The sequence below is a fragment of the Leucoraja erinacea genome, chromosome 4, assembly GCF_028641065.1.
Source record: "Leucoraja erinacea ecotype New England chromosome 4, Leri_hhj_1, whole genome shotgun sequence".
Taxonomy (NCBI): Eukaryota; Metazoa; Chordata; class Chondrichthyes; order Rajiformes; family Rajidae; genus Leucoraja; species Leucoraja erinaceus.
Window position 1 is genome coordinate 24,115,728 of NC_073380.1, and position 23,491 is coordinate 24,139,218.

The 23,491-nt window shown below is 43.8% G+C and overlaps 1 non-coding gene across 1 annotated transcript; it reads left to right on the forward strand.

The window, feature by feature from the left end:
- Positions 1-16,096: 16,096 nt before the first annotated feature.
- On the forward strand, positions 16,097-16,283 carry LOC129696815 (U2 spliceosomal RNA). The gene has a single exon (XR_008723411.1). It is a non-coding gene; the product is annotated as a U2 spliceosomal RNA (small nuclear RNA).
- The last annotated feature ends 7,208 nt before the right edge of the window (positions 16,284-23,491 follow it).

Sequence of the window (23,491 nt, forward strand, 5' to 3'; positions counted from 1 at the left end):
AATTTCAGACAGCGCTCCCCCCACTTGCCTTGGTCCCCGCCTTTGCGGTGTGTGTGTGTGTGTGTGTGTGTGTGTGTGTGTGTGTGTGTGTGTGTGTGTGTGTGTGTGTGTGTGTGTGTGTGTGTGTGTGTGTGTGTGTGTGTGTGTGTGCGTGTGATGTGTGTGTGTGTGCGCGTGCGCACGCGTGCGTGTGTGTGTGTGTTTCACTCTGACGGTCGCCGTTCCAGTTCTCGGTTTTTCAGGCGACTGCCGGCAACTTGACTGTCGCCAGCAGTCCGCTGAAAAATCGCCTGTGGGACAGGCCCATTAGCCTCTGTTCTAAGAAACAGTGTGAGGAAAATTGGAAATACACATTAAAATAATGGCAGAACCTTCATTGACCAGCGTTACACTTATTTATGTCTTATGATTCTGGTGTTTTGTTGACCACTTACTCACACAAATATTATATATTACCTATGTGTATTATGTTTACAGACCTGTTTTGTTGATGCATGTAAGAATCTCATTGTTCCATTGTCAGTAAATATAGGAATTAAACACTCTTGACATCATTTCTATTTACATTTGTCAAATAACCAATTCACATCTTCAGGATGCAGAAGGAAATGGGAGCACCCAGGAGAAAGTTACATGTTCTCAGAGAGAACATGCAAACTCTGGGTCGAGCATTTGCAATCAGGATCAAATCCAGTTCCCTGAAGTTGTGTGGCAGCAATACTGAGTGCTGCACTACAGTGTACTATCAGATGGCTGAACACATTAACACCAAATGGCTTAGGAGAATAAAATAATTGCCTCAAGAGTTGTTATACACTGTTAAACAAAGTACAATGGGATGAAAGGTTTGTATATCAGAAGTGGATGCATTCGACAAGTTACCATCAACCCATCATTGGAAAAATAGTATTTGTAATCAGATAATGATGAGCTGACAAAGGAGAGAGTTGGACAGGTACATGGATAGAAAAGGCTTAGAGGCATTTGGACTAAATGTGGGTAGCAGGGGCAATCGTAGGTAGGATATCTTGGTCGACATGGCCAACGTGTCATACATGCTGTATGACTCTATGATCAGCCATGATCGCATTCAATGGCGGTGCTGGCTCAAAGGGCCAAATGGCCTATGCCTGCACCCAGTGTCTATTGTCTATGGCTCTCTATTTACGCTGGTGGTTTTATGGATTTCAGAGAAATATATATATATTTTTTTAAATGGTTATATTATAGTCCAACACAATTCATCTGACTGCTTGAATCTTGACCCGATTCTCATCAATCAGATATAAACATCACCTTGGTGTTGTTCATTCTTAAAGTATGACTCATGGTTAGATCAGATTTTTTGGCTCATTTGGTTTAGCCTTTGCCATGTTTGATTCATGAGTGTGAAGCATGCTGTTGGCAGTCAGAGGATATAAGATATTACATCAAGTCAATAGAAAAAAAAAATCCTCGAACTGAATGCATCATAGAATTTAATTTCACCCTTCTCAAATTCTAATTAGATTAATTAATTTTATGATTGAAAGAAAAAAGAGTTAGGGAATTATTTCTAAAATTATCATAAATAGAACTGAATATTTTTTTGAAAATATCATGTTCAAAAATAAAGAATTTACATGTTCTCCTTTAGACTTGTTTGTGTTTCAGTCCATGGAACTGGGTAATGCAAGTCTGAAGTTAAAGCATCGACCATCATTGGTAAGAGACTGCAATTACAAAGTGACAAATATGAACATCATGTCATGTCACATCAAAACTGACGATGTGAATAAAATGTTGGAAAAACTAAGTCTGTACACAGACTATGCATGATGTTAGAGGCTGAGGGGACAAAGATTTTCTTCTCTAATTGCATATGACTGCAACTGTTCCATTCACACATCTTGCTGACTTGGAAACCAGGCTGACTAATTTTCTATTAAAATAAATCTGTACTTAAAATGCGACTTAAATTTTCAAAATCAACTCCAAAATGTTTGACCACTAGATTCATTCCATTTTCACATAATTAGCAGTCCTAAGAACATTTTCTTTCTTCTGATCGTCCAGACTCATTGGGTTTGTCAGAATTTTTGAGAAATACCAGCAGAATCCTGGTTACCAAAGCCTTGACTGACGTATTTTCGACCTTACGAAGATTTTCTGATGAATTTGGAACACTTTTTTGAAACGTTAAGATTCCCAAATTTAGCACAGCTTCACAGGTGAGTCTGTGAGAGGAATCTGGCATTCATAATTTCTAGGAGAAGAATTAGGCCATTTGGCCTATCAAATTTAATCCACCATTCAATCATGGCTGATCTATCTTTCCCTCTCAACCCCATTCTCTCCATAACCCCTGACACCTGTACTAATCAAGAATCTTATCTATCTCTGCCTTAAAAATATCCATTGACATGGCCTCCACAGCCTTCTGTGGTAATTGATTTCACAGATTCACCACCTTCTGACTAAAGAAATTCATCCTCATATCCTTTTATTCTGAGGCTATGACCTCTGGTCCTAGACTGACACACTAGTGAAAACATCCTCTCCGCATCCATTCTATCCAGGCCATTCACTATTCAGTAAGTTTCAATGAGGTCTCCCCTCATCCTTATAAACTCCAGTGTGTAGGCTCAAGTGCCAGCACATCCTTCCACTGATATAGCCTCCAAAATTACTCACAATACTCCAATTGCAGACTGACCAGTGCCTTATAAAGCCTCACCATTACATCCCTGTTTTTGTATTCTTGTCCTCTCAAAATAAATGCCAGCAGTTAGCCAATGCAGTCATGCAGCTGCCTGCTGCCAAGGTGGTGGTGATATTTATGATCGGAATTAGAGGCTTGAGCCTCTGGGATAGTCTGTAAGGGGAAGGATTTGCCAACTATGGCGGACCTGCAGGCATAAGGTCATAAGACCATAAGGGAGAGGAGCCGTTCGGCCCATTAAGTCTACTCCGCCATTCAATCATGGCTGATCTATCTCTCCCTCCTAACCCATTCTCCTGCCTTCTCCCCATAACCTCTGACACCCGTATTAATCAAGAATCTATCCTTGCCTTAAAAATATCCACTGACTTGGCCTCCACAACCTTTTGTGGCAAGGAATTCCACAGATTCACCACCCTTGTCATCTTCTTCCATGGGAAGAGGGTAATATTTCTTGCCTTCTCTCCATACCCCTGCATCTTGAAGCCACCAGAATTGACAGCTGTGTGGAATAGAATAGAGATGGGAGCACTGAAGTAGATTCACTCGCTCACTCACTGAGGCCGGCAGCCTCTCTTCCCCGTGCCTGTTCACTCTCCCATCACAGCAGTTTCTGTAATCCTGTTCATTTCTGGCTTTAGAATAATTTGTTTACAAACACATCTCAGGAATTCAAAGCTTTCATAACTCTGCGACTGCCTGTAATTCCATTTCCTAACAGTTGTTTGCTAATCTTCAAAATGTACAAGTGAAGGGACATGAATAATAGTCATTAAAAAGCCGAATGAATAGCAGAAGAAATAGCTCTTAAAAATAGCAGAATCAGGGGATATGGGGAGAAGGCAGGAACGGGATACTGATTGGGGATGATCAGGCATGATCACATTGAATGGCGATGCTGGCTCGAAGGGCCAAATGGCCTACTCCTGCACCTATTGTCTATTGTCTATCGAAATATCATGATGAGATCTTCGTCCTTTGCCAACTTTACACCCAACATGCTCTATAGCTCTGTGTTACAGTTTTTTTCCAAAGTTCAGTAACAACACTTCAGTTTGAAAGATGCAGATTGAACTTTAATAATTCTTTAGTTCCCATCACAGAATGTAATTACAATTTATGCTGTGCCTTTCAGTGCTACTTATTATATCCTATAAATATTCATAGATCAGTAACAGAAATGAACAAGCATAGAGCCTAGGGTGCAAATAGATTGAAGGACTAAGTTCCAGGCCTGCAAATAATACTGAGTGGACTGGCTTACTTGAACAACAACAGCTTATTTTCCCATTACATCCTGCCAGGGGCCACAGTTTGTAAATTAATTTCTGAGCTTTGTTGTCATCTCCAACCAATGCAGATTGTCTAAAAACATTCCTGCCACTTTGTATGAAGATTGTTTCTGTTGCCTGCATCACCAAAATGCATCCAGTGTCTTCAGATACGGAGGAAACTCCTGTAGCTTTTCTTCACCCTGCTATCCAGAAAGAAAAGTTTCAATTGCCTCACTAACTATATCTGATCCGCCTTTTATTTAATGTAACCGGTACCTAGATGGGGTGTCGAAGGACGAGAAGCCGAAGCCAAGATACCGAATGGAAACGAGGCAGAACGGGCACTATGTCAAAAAGCCAAATAACCGAACGGACGCGACGCTGAAAAGACAAATAACCAAACGAGCATGATACCTAAAAGCCAAATAACCTGATGGAAGTGTCCATCATATCACTGGCCGGGGGAGACGGGAGGGTGGGGGGGGATTTTTAATTTTCCTTCACCGCTGTTGGACTGCCAAAGATCATAGAACAGATTATTTTTGTAAGCGTTGATCTACCACGGTGTTAGGGGTTAAGAGGCTGGAATCTCTCCCTCTCTCTCTCTCTCCCTCTCTCCCTCTCTCTCTCTCTCTCTCTCCCTCCTCTCTCTCTCTCTCTCTCTCCCTCTCTCTCTCTATCCATCTATCCATCTATCATTCTCTCACTCTCTCTAAGCATTCCCAGAATCATTTGCCGTTTTAAAAAGACAATTGCATCTGCAGTTCCTTCCTATTGAAGAAGAACCCTGGCCCGAAACAACTCCTAATCCATTCCCTCCACAGATGCCGCCTAGCCCGCTGAGTTCCTCCAGCACTCTGTGTTTTTTATTTAACTCTGTAATTGAAGACAGACAAAAAAAGCTTGAGTAACTCATTGGGACAGGCAGCATCTCTAGATAGAAGGAATGGGTGACGTTTCGGGTAGAGACCCTTCTTCAGACAAGCACAAGTACTCTCTACCCAAAACGGGGGGAGAGGGAGATTCCAGCCTCTTAACCCCAAGCACCGTGGCAGATCAACACTTACAAAAATAATCCGTTCTATGAACATTGGCAGTCCAAAAGCGACAAAGGAGGGAGAAATCCCCGCCAGAGTCTCCCCCGGCCAGTGAGGATGGAGAGAGAGGGAGAGGGAGAGGGAGAGAGAGAGAGAGAGGGAGAGAGAGAGGGAGAGAGGGGGAGGGGGGGGGGGAGGGAGAGGGGGGAGGGGGGGGAGAGGGTGAGAGGATTGTTTCGAGGTATGCTACAACAACGCAGGGGATAGGGAGGGGATGCGCGTGCCCAGGCTACGCCTATCCCCGCCAACCATGGCCCTAGCCCTGTAATTCTTTGTTCGAGGTGGGATGGGGGAGGGGGGGAGAGTCCACAAATCCAAATGCTACAACAAGGCAGGCATAGCTTGGGCCCATGCGCGTGCCCATAGCTACGCCTATCCCCGCCAACCATGGCCCTATCCCCGAAATTCTTGTTCGAGGCGTACCATGGCCCAACTCTGCCTCCGCTACATCAACGGCTGCATTGGTGCTACCTCCTGCATCCTTACGGAACTCATTGACTTCATCCATTTCACCACTAACTTCCATCCCGCAGTCAAATACACCTGGAATCACCGTTTCTAGACCTCACTATCTCCATCGCAGGGAACAGACTACTGACCAACATTTACTATAAACCCACTGACTCCCATAGCTATCTGGACTTCTTCCCACCCTACTTCCTGTAAGGACTCCATACCCTACTCACAATTCTTCCATCTACGCCGCATCAGCACCCAGGATGAGGTGTCCCAAACCAGGGCATCGGAGATGTTCTCATTCTTCAGGGAACGGGAGTTTCCCTCTTCTACTATAGATGAAGCTCTCAACAGGGTTTCTTCTATACCCCGTACTCTCACTACCCATCCCCCCACTCATAACAAGGGCGGAGTCCCCCTTGTCCTCACCTTCCACCCTACCAGCCGTCTCATACAACAAATAATCCTCTGACATTTTCGCCACCTCCAACAGGATCCGACCACCGGCCACATCTTCCCATCTCTTCCCCTTTCGGCTTTCCACACAGACTGCTCCCTCCGTAACTCCCTGGTCAATTAGTCCCTCCCCACCCAAACCATCCCCTCCCCTGGTACCTTCCCTTGCAACCGCAGGAAATGCTACATTTGTCCCTTTACCTCCCCCCTTGACTCCATTCAAGCACCCAAGCAGTCTTTCCAGGTGTGGCAGAGGTTCACCTGCACCTTCTCCAACCTAATCTATTGCGTCAGCTGCTCTAGGTGTCAGCTGCTCCACATCGGTGAGACCAAGCGTAGGCTTGGCGATCGCTTTGCCCAACATCTCTGCTCAGTTAGCAATAACCAACCTGATCTCCCGGTGACTCAGCAATTCAACTCCCACTCCCATTACCGAATCTGACCTTTCTGTCCTGGGCCTCCTCCATGGCCAGAGTGAGGCCCACCGTAATTGTAGGAACAGCACCTCATATTTTGCTTGGGTATTTTACACCCCAGTGGTATGAACATTGACCTCCAATTTCAGGTAGTCCCTGCTTTCTGCTTCTTTCCCCTCCCCTTCCCAGCTCTCCCACAGCCGGCTGTCTCCGCATCTTCCTTTCTTCTTCCCGCCCCCCTCCCCCCACATCAGCCTGAAGAAGGGTCTCGACCCGAAACGTCGCCTATTTCCTTCACTTCGTAGATGCTGCCTAAATTACTGGAATAATGTACACAAAAAAACATTTCTTGGTTTCATGATAAATCGAACATCCAGTGAGGAAGAAGGTGGTTTGTAATAAAGACAGATCTACTAAATCTGATGAACTATAAAACTTCTTAATGCCATTTGCATGTTGCTTTTTGTAAATCACCTCCAGAGTACATAGTGTATTGTTAGGCAGTGATAGAAATAAACACCTCATCATTGTTGTTGCTTTTCAGCGCATAGTTGATCCAGTTCGTATATTCGAGGTTTAACTGGGAATATAAGAAAATATACTGTGGAGAAATAAGTAGGGATTGCCGAGATAATATCCACACCACAATAGGAAATGGTCTCATTGAAGGTTACACAGGCTCCAACCAGAGATAACTGTGATAATGCTGCTGAAAATCCAATAACTACTACCAGCTTCTACAGATGCACCATGGAGGAATCATGCATGCTCATCCTGTGACAGTGTGAATTTACCCAAGAGAAAGCGCTCTTGATTTTCTCACATCCCAAGGACAAGTTGGTTGATGTTAAGTGGTGACTGTAAATTGCACCTAGTGTAGAGGCTTGGCACAGGTGGAGATGGGAAGATGATTTAGTCGGAATACAAGAAAGAACATGTGCCAGGGAAATAAGTGGGAATTGCTGGGATTTCACAGAGCAGGCAAGGGCTTAATGCTTTCCATCTATCACAACGGAACATGAGAAACAACATAAATCTGTTGTAAACATTTTGAGCACTATTTAAGTGCTTAATAACATTTAAATCAACTTACTTGTAAGTTTATAATTGCTCTTTCCTCCTTTAAAAAGCATTTTGGACACCAACATATCAGTGAATATGGCCCTAAGCCAGCCTTTGCATGATCATACTCCTTCAAAGCACCTTGAGATAATTTACTGTGACAAGATCAAATTGTTATTGTTGCTATTGTCCTATTATCCTTATTTTATCTTCCTTCAAATTTTTTCAATAACTTCATTTCTCTCCCACCTGAAATCGCCAGCAGCATTTCCGAGATTAATATCCAAAGCTTAAAAAAGGACAATACATTTCTGATTGATGTTACATCATGGATATTGACTGATGAAAAATTGTTCTGATAAACAGCAGAATAAAGGAACCAAATTATGACTAATAGCTCAAATTATGCGCTGAAAGCAAGAAACCATGCCTATTAATCTTCACTTTTAACTGCATTTTTTTAACTCAAGGTCTGAAAATCTTATGTTAATAATTAAGTATACAATTCAGCTTGAGTTTCACAAAGATATCACTCCGAAACCGGCATGCAAATAATTGTGTTTTAATCTGAATGAGACCAATTCCCTCTTTTGATGCTGTTTGATGCAACCACACTATCTTTCTGCTGAAAGAGGGAATGATTACCATCAAATTGAAGCCTGAAATCTCATAAGTGTGCATAATAAAAGGCAGTGACTGGAAGAATATCAATAACCTGTCTTTCTTTATCTGCAATGGTTGCGCAATGCTTATTGGTGATAATGCATGATGTTTTTCAGAGAGTGATGATACGAAGGATGGAAAACTAGAACTACCATCCTCAATGTTAATTAGAAGCCAACTTCTGCCAGGGACTGGGGATGATTGAATTGCAAAACTAAGAAGTCTACTCTGCAACCTAAAAACTTTGATTATAGCAAAATGAAGTAATTAATTTTGACTCTTGACAGAATGACCAATATCTCTCACAAATGCATACACATTTCATTACAGCAATGACTAAACGATAAAATGGATGCATGGTTGTCAAAATGTGGATGTTGCCACAGCTAAAATATATTCCACTAATTTTCATCAGAGAAAGTGACCCCCTGAAGACTCACCATCACAGAATGTACTCACACTATGAGGAAACGACTTCACCATTTATGTTTCCACATAATGATTCATACTCTTCCAGTGAACAACTGAACTCATGGAAACTATATAAAAAGTACATGGTGCTCAGCTCAGCAGGATGTGTATGCTGATTCACAAAGCCATTACTAATAAGGAGATTGCAATAAATCCACTTAACACAATCTGTGGGAAACCTAAAATTAATTTGGAAAATGCTGGAATACTCAAAAGTTCATTCTGGTTTTAATCTCTCTGTAGATGTTACCTGGTCCGCTGAGTATTTCCAGAAGTTTCTGTTTTTATATCCAATATCCATCATCTGGAGTGCTGTGCTTTTTGTGACATCCTGTAATCACAATTTCATCATGGTCCTCTTTTTATTCTTTTTTCTAAGTTTTGGTCAACTCTTTCTACTTAGATAAGCTCCAGACAGATGATTTGTCTTCATCACCTCTCAGCCAGCACTACCTGCACTTGCCTCATTCAAACTCTCTTTGTTGTTTCCAACCGATCAAAGGTAACCCGCCTGAAATATTAACTCTTTTTGTCTCTCTCTCCACAAATGCCACTAGGCTTGCTAAGTATTTCCAACATTCCCAATTTTTAGTGAGGAATAAGATAGCCCAAAGCTAGCTCACTCTGGAGCAACGTCCAACAAGTTGTACTACAACTTTCACAGATCCACTTGCAAAAGAAAGCTGATATGGCTAAACTCCAAATATTTGTTCATGGAACTCTACCCAACATCAAAAAGTATGAATGATTTCTAAAAAACTTTGTAGGTGGATGGGCACAGATACTGGAGTCCATCCTATCCAACAAGGTATGGTGGCCACCATCAAGAACACACTTGCGCACTCAAATTAGTTAAGTATCACATCTTCCGTTGTGTTTCTAGCATTGTGTTTTTAGTCGGCATCTTCTGATGATGAATTAACTTTCTGAGTTCGCCAAAGTTTCAAGGTTTGTTTATTGTCACACATACCAATTAAGGAAGAGTGAAATTCAAATTACCATACAGTCATACCAATAAAGAGCAACAAGACACCTAAATAAATTTTTAACATGAACATCCACCACAGTGACTCCCCCACATTCTTCACTGTGATGGAAGGCAAAAAAAAAGTTCAATCTTCTTACCTTCTATTTTCTCCTGCGGTCGGGGCACTTGAACCTTCCGTTGTCAGGGCGATCTTGACTCCCGCGCAGGTGGAGCCCTTTGCATTGGGGTGATCAAGCTCCCGCATCGGAGGGGATCTCAGCTGCCCGCACCAGGCGATCGGATTCCCGAGTTGGGGCTGATTGAACCTCCTGCAGCTTGGAGCTTCCCAACATCAGTCTCTATCTGAGACTGCGAGCTCTTCCATGTTGAAATCCGCAGGCTGCGGTTGGAGCATCGATCCCAGGTAAGAGATCGCAGGCTCCGATGGAAGGTTCACGGCCCCGCAATGGGGCTCAAAGTTCCATGATGTTAGGCTGCAGAGCGACCGGAGATATGACCCGGAAAATAAATCGCATCACTGGTTAGGTATGAGTTGCCCCCGACACATCGCCACCCTCACCCCCCCCCCCCATAAAAACAAACCAGAGAACATTAACACATCATTTTTAATACACACTGAAAATAAATAAAAAGTTGAAAAGACATACAGACTGTAGCTGAGGCTGCCATTGCTGACGGCTGACGGAAGTATGTCTGCTTCTACTCCATACCGTTGTGCAGTACATACACTAGAGGTGTGAAGAGTTGATGGACTGGCTCCCCAACTTGTTCCTGCCAGGCGTTGGATGAGTCCGCTATGTGCCATGACCTTGTCGCTGAGACCAGCCAGAAGTTGATGAAATGTAAGCGACCTGTGCAGCTTTACGCCAAGGTACGTGGGTATTTTTTGGAATTCTAAGCGCCTATTGTTAACGAAGACAGATAGCTCCTGCTTAGCTTCCTTGGTGTTTAGATGAAATGCTGTTGACACTGTTTTGCCTTCACTCAGCCTTAGATGCCACTGTCGTCAGTGTACTGCCAAAGTCCTCATGTCTTGACTCAGGGAGCTTTCGATTGTCTTCCACTCCTTGTGTCTCATCAAAGTCAAAGTCATAGTCAAAGTATCCTTTATTGTCATTTAGACGTTTCAGTCTGAACGAAATTGTGAACCTTGCAGTCATAACATAGAAGAAAATAATAAAACACGTGATGAACACAGTTTAACAAATCCACCACAGTTAGTCTACCAGGCACCTCCTCACTGCGATGGAAGGCAAAAGTCTTAAAGTCCTTGTCTCTTCGCTCCTTGTTCTCCCTCTGCGTTGAGGCGATCCAGGCTTTCGATTTTGGGACCCCACCGGAGATACTTGAAGTAACCCTTGCTTTCCATCTCTCCATCCCTCCCCATCCTAGTTCTCTGACCAGTCTGACTGTTTTCCTGATTAAATGTTATCTTTGTATGCTTCATTATCACCTTCCCCAGCTAACAATGATCTATTCTCCATTTAATCCTGGGCTTCGCCCCCTTTGATGTCTCATTTTCACACCTTACCCTTCCGTATCTCTGTCACCTGACTCTCAGTGTCTCGACCCGAAACATCGCCCATTCCTTCTATCCAGAGATGCTGTCTGTCCCGCTGAGTTACTCCAGCGTTTTGTGTCTATCTTCAGTGCAAATCAGCATCTGCAGTTCCTTCTCACACAAGCCAATACCAAGTTCCTGGCAATTTCATTAAACCAAGATTTTTTAGATTTGTTCTTGCAGTAAAATTAATTTAATATCTCCACATGAATTAAATATATACAGTCACAGAGATCACACTCTACATGTTTCCTAAAAATAATCGGATTAATATCTAGAAAATATTGCCTGCGAAATTGTGTATATTCCTCAAATATTACGTGCTGACACATCCGAATCTAAAGTGAAATTTCCCTCGACCAACTCATAACTGGGACTGAAGTTAATACACAATTACAAGTAGGAAAGTATCAATGTCAAGATTAATTGTGCAATGATCTGACCAAGCTGTTTATGTTAACTATAAATAAGCACTGTACCCTCAGGCAGGATGTTTAAACTGGACCCATGAAAATGCAGCTCATGGTATGAATATTTCATCTGTTCCTCAACAACTGCATCCTCATACCTGCATTAAACCAAAAGGTGACAAGCTGATTATTGCTTCTGAGGTCTGATGTTTATGATGAACTGCAGTAATTATGTTTTAATGTCTGCAAATAAACAACTGCTTTTCCATGCCAGATACAATTTGCTAAATCAAATGTCTTCTGTAAATCACAACTGGCTTAGGAATACATTTCCTTTGCAGGACTTGCATCTAAAAATAGCATTATTATTTCACTAGACAGTGAATAGCCCAGACGATTATTAGAATTACTGTTCAGTGCAATTGGAAGTATTTTATGCATTAATGGTCATATTATAAAGAACAATTGGGATACTGACAATATTTATTTTAATTTTTGCAAATTTTAAAGAATAGGTTAGAGTCATCAGGAGAAAAAAATAGGGTTGCAAAGAAGAACAATTTATTGGGGAGTAAACAAATGAACAGCATAAACTTGAATGTACAATATGTTATAGAGTCAGTCATAAAGTCATACACCACGGAAAGAAGCCCTTCGGCCCAACTTGCCATGCTGACCTAGATGTCCCATCTACACTTGTCCCACCTCCCCATGTTTGCCAGATATCCTACTAAACCTTTCCTACCCACATGCTTGTACAATGTTTTGTTTTAATAAATGCTGCTATAGTACCTCCTCTGGCAACTCGTTCCATATACGCACCACCCTCTGTGTGAAGAAATTGCCTCTCAGGTTTCGATTAAATTTTTTCTCTCCCATCTTAAACTTATGTCATCTGTTTTTCCATTTCCCCCTACTCTGGGTGAAAGGCTCTGTGCATTCACTCTATCTATTCCCCTCATGATTATATTAACGTGGTTGAGAACAATCAGACTGGTGCTCACTGGCAACAATCAGATGGGTCCTTGCAATCAGGTGGGTCTCAGTTATATCGTGTTAAACACATCGCAATTTTGTTTTCTTGCTCAAGATTGCAACATATTCAGTCTCTTATGCCCTCAGATATTAACATGTATACTGCTAAATATGCAAGTCATGGGTTCACTGACCTTCAGAGGACTGCCATTTAATCCCACATTCAATTTTATTTCGGAGTCACGTGAGGGACTTCGTGAAGAACCCCGTCAGTATGCATGCGTGTCATTATCGTCAAATGTATTGCGCAAGTCAGCACGGGAGAGAACGTCTCCCTTTAGCGGCAAAATCGCAAAAGCCGACTACAGCAGGTAAGTGACTCTGCAATTTTTCCAACTTACCTTGCAGGTAGGGAAATGCAGAGTGACCAGAAGAAGCTGCGGGAAAGCTGGAGGGGGAGAACCGCGGAGTAGCGGGCAGCCAGCAGCAACAGCAGCAGCCGACGGCACGCTAATCTTTGGGAGAGGAAACAGCTGTGCCCGACTTCGCTCCCGCACCGGCAAAATCCACTTCTCGGCCGGGCGGGAAGCGAAGCAAAAGACGTCCCGTATGTCAGACTCAGGCGAGTCTGGCTTGGAGCAGTCGCTAGCGGCCAGTGCTGTGAACACCGGGGCCGATTGAAGCGGCTGGAGGACAGGGAACAACCGCGAGGGACCAGTGCTGTGAGTACCGGGGTTGGTCCGAGGGGTTGGAGCCCTACGAGCAGCCGGGAGCGGCCAGTGCTGAGGGCATTGGAGCCGGGTTGACCGGCTGCGGAACAACCGCGAGGGACCAGTGCGGGAGCACCGGGGTCGGTCCGAGCGGTTCGAACCTAACAAGCAGCCGGGAGCGGCCAGTGCTGAGGGCATTGGAGCCGGTTTGACCAGCTGCAGAACGACCAGGGCCGGATTTAGACTTGATGATGCCCTAAGCGATTTGAGGTAATGGGATCCTTTATATGTCCAAATGTCCTATGTCGGTGACAAATTGTCTCTGTTTTTTGTGTTTAATATACTATATGATTTGGACCTAATAGATATCTGAAGCCATATGCTTGGCCGGCTGCAGAACAACCGCAAGGGACCAGTGCCATGAGCACCGGGGTCGGTCCGAGCGGTTGGAATTTAACGAGCATTGGAGCAGGTTTGACCGGCTGCAGAATAACCGCGAGCGACCAGTGCCCGTGAGCACCGGGGTCGGCGGTTGCTCAAGGAGATCCTCCGTGGCAGACTCCGGGAGATGGAGGCTGCCACAGTGGGCAACTAGTCAGCCCCACAGCGGTACCCCTCGGGGGCTGCACAGTGTATCTTCCTCATCAGAGGAGAACACGGAGGATCAGTTCTGGGCAGACCCTGAACGGGCCGCAGAACTACTCACCTCCAGTGAGCCTGGGGTGTAAGCCTGTTGGATGTTGGAACTCCCTGAGGGACGCTCAGGCCAACGGTGTACGGGCGGCTCAGTGCCCGTGAGCACTGCACCGCGCTGGAATTGCAGTTGCAGCGCCGCAGGGAAGTACCGACGGCACAGGGGCCGTGAACACTGCACCGCGTGGGCACTGCACCTACACCTGGGAGAACATACCGCGTTGGAGGGATGCAGGTCCAAGAAGAAAGCCTCTAGTGGGTAAGTCCTGTGGCAGCACCTTTTTACAGGGCTGTAGCTCACTTCTATTACTACAGGGAAGTGCTTGAGGGAAGGACAGATTCAGGAGATGGAAGCAGCACCTTCTATAGGGCTATATCATGCTTTCTCCCTCCCCAGTAGACTCTTCTGTCAGAAGAATGCTGGGGTCTAATCCTGGACAGGTAATAGATATATTGCTGTAACTATGAGGTGATGCCATTCTTAGTCACCAAATCATAGAGTGCATTATTGGTCTTTTCCTGATAGAAACACAGGAATTATATGTTGTGATTAAGGATTTAGCAGGCCAAACTTGATGGCATATTCCATCCTCATCTGGCAGTCACAAGGGAATGTCTGTTTTATGTTTCAGGGGAAATCAACAGGGATAAGTTAAAGCTAACTGGGAAAGATCTATTAACCAGATTAGAAGCTAGCATAGACTACATGGCTTGCTATGTTCCGGTAGGCGGCGCGACTCTGGGCAGCAGCGGCCTCTGCAGCCTGTCCGCGTTTTTATTATTTTTTGTCTGTGTTTTTATGTAGTTTTTGTTATTTTATGTTGGGGTGTGTGTGTGGGGGGGTTGGGGGGGGGTGGGGGGGAGGGGGGGGGGGAAAACGTTTGAATCTCTCCCAGCACTGGAGACCCGACCTTTTCTCGTCGGGTCTCGGTTGTCGTTGGGGCCGCAACGAGGAGCGGCCTCCAACAGGAAGAAGCCGGGGAGTCTGGTGCCGACTCACCATCAACGTCGCGGGGCTGGCCGAGTCCGGAGCGGGTAGAGCGGTGGAGGAGCGCTGCCGCTGCCGCTGCCGCTGCCGCTGCTGCTGCTGCCGCTGCTACCAGAGAGTCGGAGGCTGCTGCTGCGGGTCTGCGGACGGCGGCAACGGGAGCCCGCGGCTCCCTGGAGGGAGACCGCTTTTCGGGGCTCCTGCAATGGCGACTTCCCCCGCCCGAGTTGCGGGGTTGAAGAGCTCCCTGGAGCGGGGCCTACATCACTGCCCCGCGCGGCTGGAATGGCCGCGGGACTGTGCGAGCGTACACCGGGGTCTTTAACACCAAGACCCGGTGTGTGCGACCTCGCACCACCCGGCGTGGCTTTAATGGCCGCGGGACAATCGCCATCGCCAGCCGGGGGCTTTGACTTTGACTCTGACATCGGGGGGGGGGGGGGAGAGGGCAGTGGAGAGATAAGTTTTTTTGGCCTTCCATCACAGCTATGTGATGGATGTTTATGTAAAATGTAATTATGTTGTGTCTGGGGTCTATTTGTGTGTAATGTATGGCTGCAGAAACGGCATTTCATTTGGACCTCCAGGGGTCCAAATGACAATTAAATAGACTATTGACTATTGACTATCAACTGGTGGGGCAAACATTAGCCATAGCTGTCACTGGCCACCGAGGATTGTAAATCCCTGAATGTACTAACCATTTATTTATGCTTCTGGAACATCCAACCGGGATTGACGCGGGCCTGCGTAAACCCCAAACCTCCAAGCAAATCCCTTTATTTGGAGGTGACCCATCTAGAAGGTCAAGGAGTTGGACGATGAAGCCAAACTGGAGCTCACCTAGGCGTCTAAACATCGTCCTCAAAGGTATCGCCCTATGCTGGAAGATGTATACACCCACAACACACGGCCTCGGGGATCCAGAAGGAAACGGCAACCCACTGGTAACTAAGGAAGTCTGGTTTCTTTACTAAATTAAGGAAGGAAGGAGGTTGGTGCGAGAAAGACATCGGAGAATAATGACTCTCATATCTTAAACAGTAGCCAGGGATACACAATAATGGATGTTGCACTATGGTAATGGTTGATGGTACAACATGATATGGAACACCTGATGTCGATCTATTCGGATTCCAGACTTAATCACCAATTATGTTCATTCGGGAACATAGATCAGGTGTCGGCCTTTTGGCTAAGATCAAGTATAACATCTGTTCTTATCAGTTTAATATCTGACATGTCCCTTATCCAGGGACCATATATAAATATTTTATTCTATATACACATTTTAAGAACGGGACTCTTTGTTATTGTGAAGTTGTTGCTTTTATCGGTACTATATGGCAAGCATTGACTCAAATGATGCTTATTATTCAGTCCATAACAGGTGACCACGGATGCTTATTTGATCTAATTGGATGGCTCAGCTCTAACAGTATAGAACACCATCTAATGTGTTTACATTAGCACCTAGGTTATTTACAAAATATCAAACCAGCCACACAATGGCATAGCTTCTCTTGGATGACATACTAATCGTGGGAAACTTTAGAACTGGCTGAACAAACAGGCAGCCACTAAACAATTATCTGGAAACTAGGATTTATTATCCATCCAATTAAATCAAATAATTAAGCCTTCAACTAAGGGATATTTGGGGTTCACCATTAACTCAGTTCTCATGTCAGGTAATTTGCAAGAAGTTACAGCCTTAAATAGAGGCATACAGCAAATCATTGACATGGAGATAACCATCCATCAGACTGGTAGCTAGAATATTGGCAACGTTACGGCTGTGCCACCAGCCACACTATTCGGACCCTTAAATTATAATTTACACAGGGCCAAAATACCAACTCTTAAAAAATTTATGGTGGTCATTTCGATAGAATGATGAAGTCATACAGAAGCCATATTGGAACCATATGATGGGAAGATAACATTGATCAGTGTTCCAATCCAATCATTGTCAGCAACCAGTCTGTAGTCCTACAAATGGATGCTATACACAAGGATGCTGTGCTACTAATTCCATCGCCAGCTGTGGAGGAAGATGGAATGCACAGGAGGCATCATATTACTAACACTGGGCATAACTACCTGGGAATTGGGGGCTGTTCATGGTCCTTACTCATGTTGCTCTGGGGTATATTAATCAGTATTAGATTATTATTGGCAACACCATTGTGGTAGCACATATCTTTTATATTATATTATAGAGTCTGAAAGCGCCAGTATTACATCTGGGACTGATGACCAGAGCTATGGACATGATCTCAGCGGCCACAGACAATCAACCTAAGACTATACCCAGTATACATACTTATGGGAGATGTGTTGCAACTATTACACATCATCCAGCCTGTTGGAATCTCAGATTAGCCCTCATCATGAGAGTGGCACTTGTATGTGAATTCCCCAACGACCAGGTATTCCCAAATATGGGACATAAGCATCGCCCTACATTGTAAGAAACTGGGCTCCAGCTACAGTGCTGTCATTACAGCCTTTGATATATATATATTTTTTATAAACTGTTATGCTGATGGCTTTGGTCATGGAATAGGACTCAGTCCCTACTATTAAGGCTGGATACTTGACCAGTTCACCTGGGTACTTACATTTTTCTATATTCAGGAATTAAAAGACTAACAGACAGGGGTCAACAGGCCTTATAAGATCTTTTAGAGCCTACCCTACAGATGATTGACTCTGTGTTCTCAGAACTTTAGGCATATTCATGGAATATATTCCTGGACCATCAGTGGCTCAGAAGAGGAACTTCTCATCTGCCACAGACGGGTTCATGAAACAGTAACTGGCCAGACCATCTTTATGGATAAAATAGTATTGACTAAGCTGGTATAAGCACTAACTGGTTTAAGTTTCAATTCCACCAGGTTGCAGGAACGTCGGCAGCATTGATATTGGAGGTTCCTATGGATCAAATCCTCAGGGCAGGATGGCCATCGGGAAGAACATTCAAAAGATTATAACTAACCAGTAATGGAAACTGGAATTTGTTCAGGAACATTGTTAGTTTCTGTACCATAATTTACCCTAAATAACAGGGGCTATCAAGAGTTATTAACTTTGGTTATTTATATAGCATTTTGAAGTTTTATATGTTATCACGATTCTCCACATAACCAAGGCAGTAGTAAGCGTGGACTCGCTCCACGGCATGGAATCACAGGGCTTTAAATCCTTCACAAAGTCCCTCACGTGACTCCGAAATAAAATAGTAAGATTAAACGAGAACTTACCAGTTCGAAGTTTGATCATTATTTTATGAGGAGGAACGTTGAGGGAATACGTGCCCTCCGCTCCCACCCTTGACCATAGTCTGAACAGGTGTCTGTTGTCTAATCTTACTATGTTTAGTCATTATAGTTATCCTGTGATTCCACGCCGCTGCTTTGAAGAATGACACGCATGCGTCCTGATGGGGTTCTTCACGTATTCCCTCAACGTTCCTCCTCATAAAATAACGATCAAACTTCGAACTGGTAAGTTCTCGTTTAATCTTACTATTCATTGGCAGAGTACAATCTTGCAGTGAACCCCTAGCATTAAACAGGACCATTCTGATATCAATGGAAATATTTATAGTCATGTAAAAAGGAAGATGCCTTCTTCAAAACAATATTTGATGTTTGATTAATTTATGTATTTTACTTGACATTTTGAATAATATCTACATCCCTTTGTTATGACAAAATAAAAAAAACTAAAGGCAGTGTTTTTACAATTTACAAAATCCATACCCTGTCTTGCTAATGGTTAAAGATAGTTTTCAGAATAGGATCTCTACACTACCAAGGGCTATTCACCATTCAGTTCATAGAGTTGAATTCTGGGATGGATAGGACCATTCTAGGATTCCCAGCGTCAGGTATTCAAGAATTCGAGACAATAGGTCTAGGGTGAGAGAGGAATGATTTGATACAAACCTAAGGGGCAATGTTTTCACACAGAGGGTGGTATATACATGGAATGAACTGCCAGAGAGAGTAGTTAAGGCAAGACAGTAACAACATCTAGAAAATATTTGAACGGGCATATGGTTTCAAGAGATATCGGCGAACTGTGAGCAAATGGGACGAACTTAGATGGGCATTTTGGTTGGCATGTATGAATTGAGTTGAAGGGCCTGTTTTGTGTGCTGTATGACCTTATGACCAGAGCTCTACAACCAGCCCAGGGAATTATAGGCATTGTCAGAACATGGCCAGTAATTCTAGGCTAGGGACTGGCCTACAGCATAATCCAGCCCATTTAGGATTCAACTACATAATTGTTTGAGATTATGTGCATGGAATGGTACTGCCTGAGCAAAGCCCACATCAAAAAAAAGGAATTTGCATGGAGCACAAAATTAAAATAATGAATATTTGACAAGGTATTGTTTGGGTCCCAGTTTAAATACGAGCACAAAAGGTTTTTTTTTCCATAGAAATAAAGGGGGCCGTTGAACCATTTAGTAATTATATATCAAACAGGGAAATTTCAGTTGCTTCAATTTGATTTAGATAAACTCAGGTGTGGCCTCAATTTTGTTTGACCACAAAACAAAGAATAATCATAACACAAATTGAAACCACATAGATATTATCCAACCTACACAGGATTAGTGGAGACATTGGACATCAGAGCCTGAGTATTTATAATTTCTCTCAGAGTCAATTGCACTTTGTTAAATAAAAAGGCACATGGTGCTGGAGTAACTCAACAGGTCAGGCAGCCTGTCTGGAGAACACAGATAGGTGATGATTTGGCCCGAGATCCTTCTTCAACACATTGGTGCATATTTAGATTCAATTTCGATTTAGGGGTGCACAGTGGCATAGCAGTAGAATTGCTGCCTTGCAGCGCCAGAGCCCCAGTTCGATCCTGACTACGGGTGCTGTTTGTATGGAGTTTGTACGTTCTCCCTGTGACTGCGTGGGTTTTCTCCGGATGATCCGGTTTACTCCCACATTCCAAAAACGTATAGGTTTGTAGGCTATAGGAAGGAACTGCAGATGCTGGTTATGTGGAAGATAGACACAAAAAGCTGGAGTAATTCAGCGGGACAGGCAGCATTTCTGGAGAGATGGAATGTGTGACGTTTCGGTTTAAGACCCTTCTGTTGACTGAAAGTCATGGGAAAGGGATACAACAGGTATAGACAATGATGCAGAGAGATATAGAACAATGAATGAAAGATATGTAGGTTAACTGGCTTGGTATAATTGTAAATTGTCCCTAGTGTGTGTAGAATAATGTTAGTGTGCGGGAATCACTGGTCGGCGCAGACTCGGTGGGCCAAAGGGCCTGTTTCCTCACTATATCTCAAAACTAAACTCCGTAGCTAATGGGGTATTTGAAATCAAGAAACATGCATCTGATTAAAACTATTCCAGTCGCGGCTTGTCAGAGCTCATCTTGCTGAGGAAGAATTTGAAACATTAATCTGTGCAACCAATAAAAGTGGAGATCAAGTGTAAGGACAACCCAAGAGGATAAAATGCTCATTACTCAACCACTAAAATCACTGAACCAGCCAAGCATAAATGAACATTTAAATGTAAATTGGGAAGAATATTTTTCATTGGCATTTGTGTTTTCATACAGATGCTTAATGACACTACAATCAGGACACTTTAAGACCATATTTTCAATTGCATTTTATATTTACTTCATTAACATTCACATTGAGAAAAAGGCAAACTGTCATAAGTAAAGAAAATAGTGATAAAATTCCATCTTGTCTCATTTGAAAATGCATTATCCATTAATTGTGTCCATTAGTGCAAGGAAAGACCTAGGAGTTATGCCAGGTACATGTCCTTAGAAACCGAGATAACCAAGGCCTCTCTGTGTAAAGGCAGAGTATGCATGCTGTTTAGAGCAACCAAGAGGATGTATTTTATAGTTTTAGAGACTGCAAACTGTTGTGTTTTTATTTCTGCTTATTATTTTTCATTCCTCTGTCCCACATTTGCCCAGTGCGATACTAAAAGTTTCAGATGTTTTACTCCTGTTCGACACTAATCAGGATACCATGTGCACAGTTTCATCTCGGACCCTTGCTTCTTTAAGGTTTTAGTTCAAAGTTCGCTCTAGAGTTTGACGCATGAAAATTCAGGCTGACCACAACAGCACAGTACTGAAGAACGTCTGCACATGTATCATATTGAAGATTATGCTGATCTCTGAATAGAGAGCACACATTCACAAGAAGGATACAAGAACTAATAGGGTTAACTTATAAGGACAATTCGCGCTAACTAGGCTTGTGTTCCCATGCCTATAAAAGAATAATGAGTCATGTAATAGAAAACCCAAAGATGTTAAAATATTTGATCGGGTAGATTAAGAAAAACAAATTCCTCTATCGAGGGAGTCTGGAAATAACCATAAAAACAAAACAAGGGCATTTAAGGAAACTCAAACAAACGGTAATGGAAGTCTTAATCTCTCTCTCTCCACTGCTGTGAACTAGGTTAAATGAAATAGCAAAATTGCAATTGATGGAGTTTTATTTCAGGATTGGTGAGTTGAAGTACTTCGCAGCCATGCATTAAACTTCACTAAGGAAGACACAAACAATCTCCCAGATGTACTCGTGGCCAGAAGACCTAGGTTGACTGTGGAACTGAAGGAAATTCACATTAGGCAGGTAATGGTGTTAGGTAGACTGATTGGACTGAAGGCTGATAAATCCCCAGGGCCTAATGGTCTGCTTCACAAGGTACTTAAGGTGAAGGCTCTAGAAATTGTGGACGTATTGGTGATAATTTTCCAATGTTCTATAGATTCAGGATCAGTTCCTGTAGATTGGAGGGTAGCTAATGTTATCCCACATTTTAAGAAAGGAGGGAGAGAAAAAACAGGGAATTATAGACCAGTTGGCCTGACATCAGTGTTGGGAAAGATGCTGGAGTCAGTTATAAAAGATGAAAAAGCAGCTAATTTGAATAGCAGGATCGGTCCGAGCCAGCATGAATTACGAAGGGGAAATCATCCTTGACCAATGTTTGGAATTTATTGAGGATTTTACTCAGAAAATGTACAAGGGAAAGCCAGTGGATGTAGTGTACCTGGACTATCGGAAAGCCTTTGATAAGGTCCCACATAGGAGATTAGTGGGCAAAATTAGAGCACATGGTATTGGGTGTAGGGTACTGACATGGGTAGAAAATTGATTGGCAGACAGGATACAAAGAGTAGGGATTAACGGGTCCCTTTCAGAATGGCAGGCAGTGACAAGTGGGATGCTGCAAGGCTCGGTGCTGGGACCACAGCTATTTACAACATGCATCAATGATTTAGATGAAGGGATTCAAAGTAACATTTGCAAATTTGCAGAGGACACAAAGCTGGGTGGCAATATGAACTATGAGGAGGATGTGATGAGGATGCAGGGCGACTTGAACAGGTTGGGTGAGTCAGCAGATAAATGTGAGGTTATCCACTTTGGTGGCAGGAACAGGAAGGTAGATTATTATCTAAATGGCGTCAAGTTAGGAAAAGGGTTAGTACAACGAGATCTGTGGATCTTTGTACATCAATCACTGAAAGGAAGCATGCAGGTAGAGCAGGCAGTGAAGAAAGCTAATGGCATCTTGGCCTTCGTAATAAAAGGAGTTGAGTATAGGAGCAAAGTGGTCCAAAGTTGTACAGGGCACTGTTGATTCCAGACCTGGAGTATTATGTGCAGTTTTGGTCTCCACATTTGAGGAAGGACATTCTTGCTATTGAGGGAGTGCAGCATAGGTTCACAAGGTTAATTCCCGGGATGGCAGGACTGTCATATGTTGAAAGAATGGAGCGACTGGGCTTGAATACACTGGATTTTAGAAAAATTAGAGGGGATCTTATGGAAATATATGATTGTTATGGGATTGGACAGGCTGGAGGCCGGAAACATGCTCCCGATGTTGGGGGAGTCCAGAAGCAGCAGCCACCAGGGGCGCCGTATAAAGGCAGCCTCTGCCTACAGTCTGTCTGTTTTTTCTACTTTTTGTTATTTTTAATCTGTTTAAAAAGTATGTTTTTGGAGGTTTCTTAGTCTTTTTATGTGGGGGAGGGTTAGGGGAAAACTGTTTCTCTGTCACTTCCTGGCAAGGATGCAATTATTCTCCGAGTCGCATCTTCGCCCCAACTCCCCTCCCCCCCACGGCCTACCATCTGGATTGGCGCGGCCTTTCCTGCCGGAGACCGAACAGAGCTGCAGCAGCGGCGCAGCACTGATTTGCCATCGCGGAGCGGGCTATGCCTTACCGGGGTTTGCTGCTTTATCATGATGGAGCTGTGGTTGCTGAGCTTCTAGCCGCGGGCGACACTGACTTTAACATCACGGTTTCCTGGTATCCCTTTGCCGAGGGCTGCCAGTGTTGAATCTCCGTACAGCTCGGCCTGTGGACTTCAGGAGCCGCGGTCTCTGGTAAGAAGTGGCCGATTCGGAACTCCAAGCCGCTGAGAATATTCCTCTGTTCCGATTTCCCAGCGAGAGGGCCTGTACATCGGGCCGCCATAGTGGCGAATGCAGAGGGCTCGGGAAGCCTCGACCACGGGTGAAC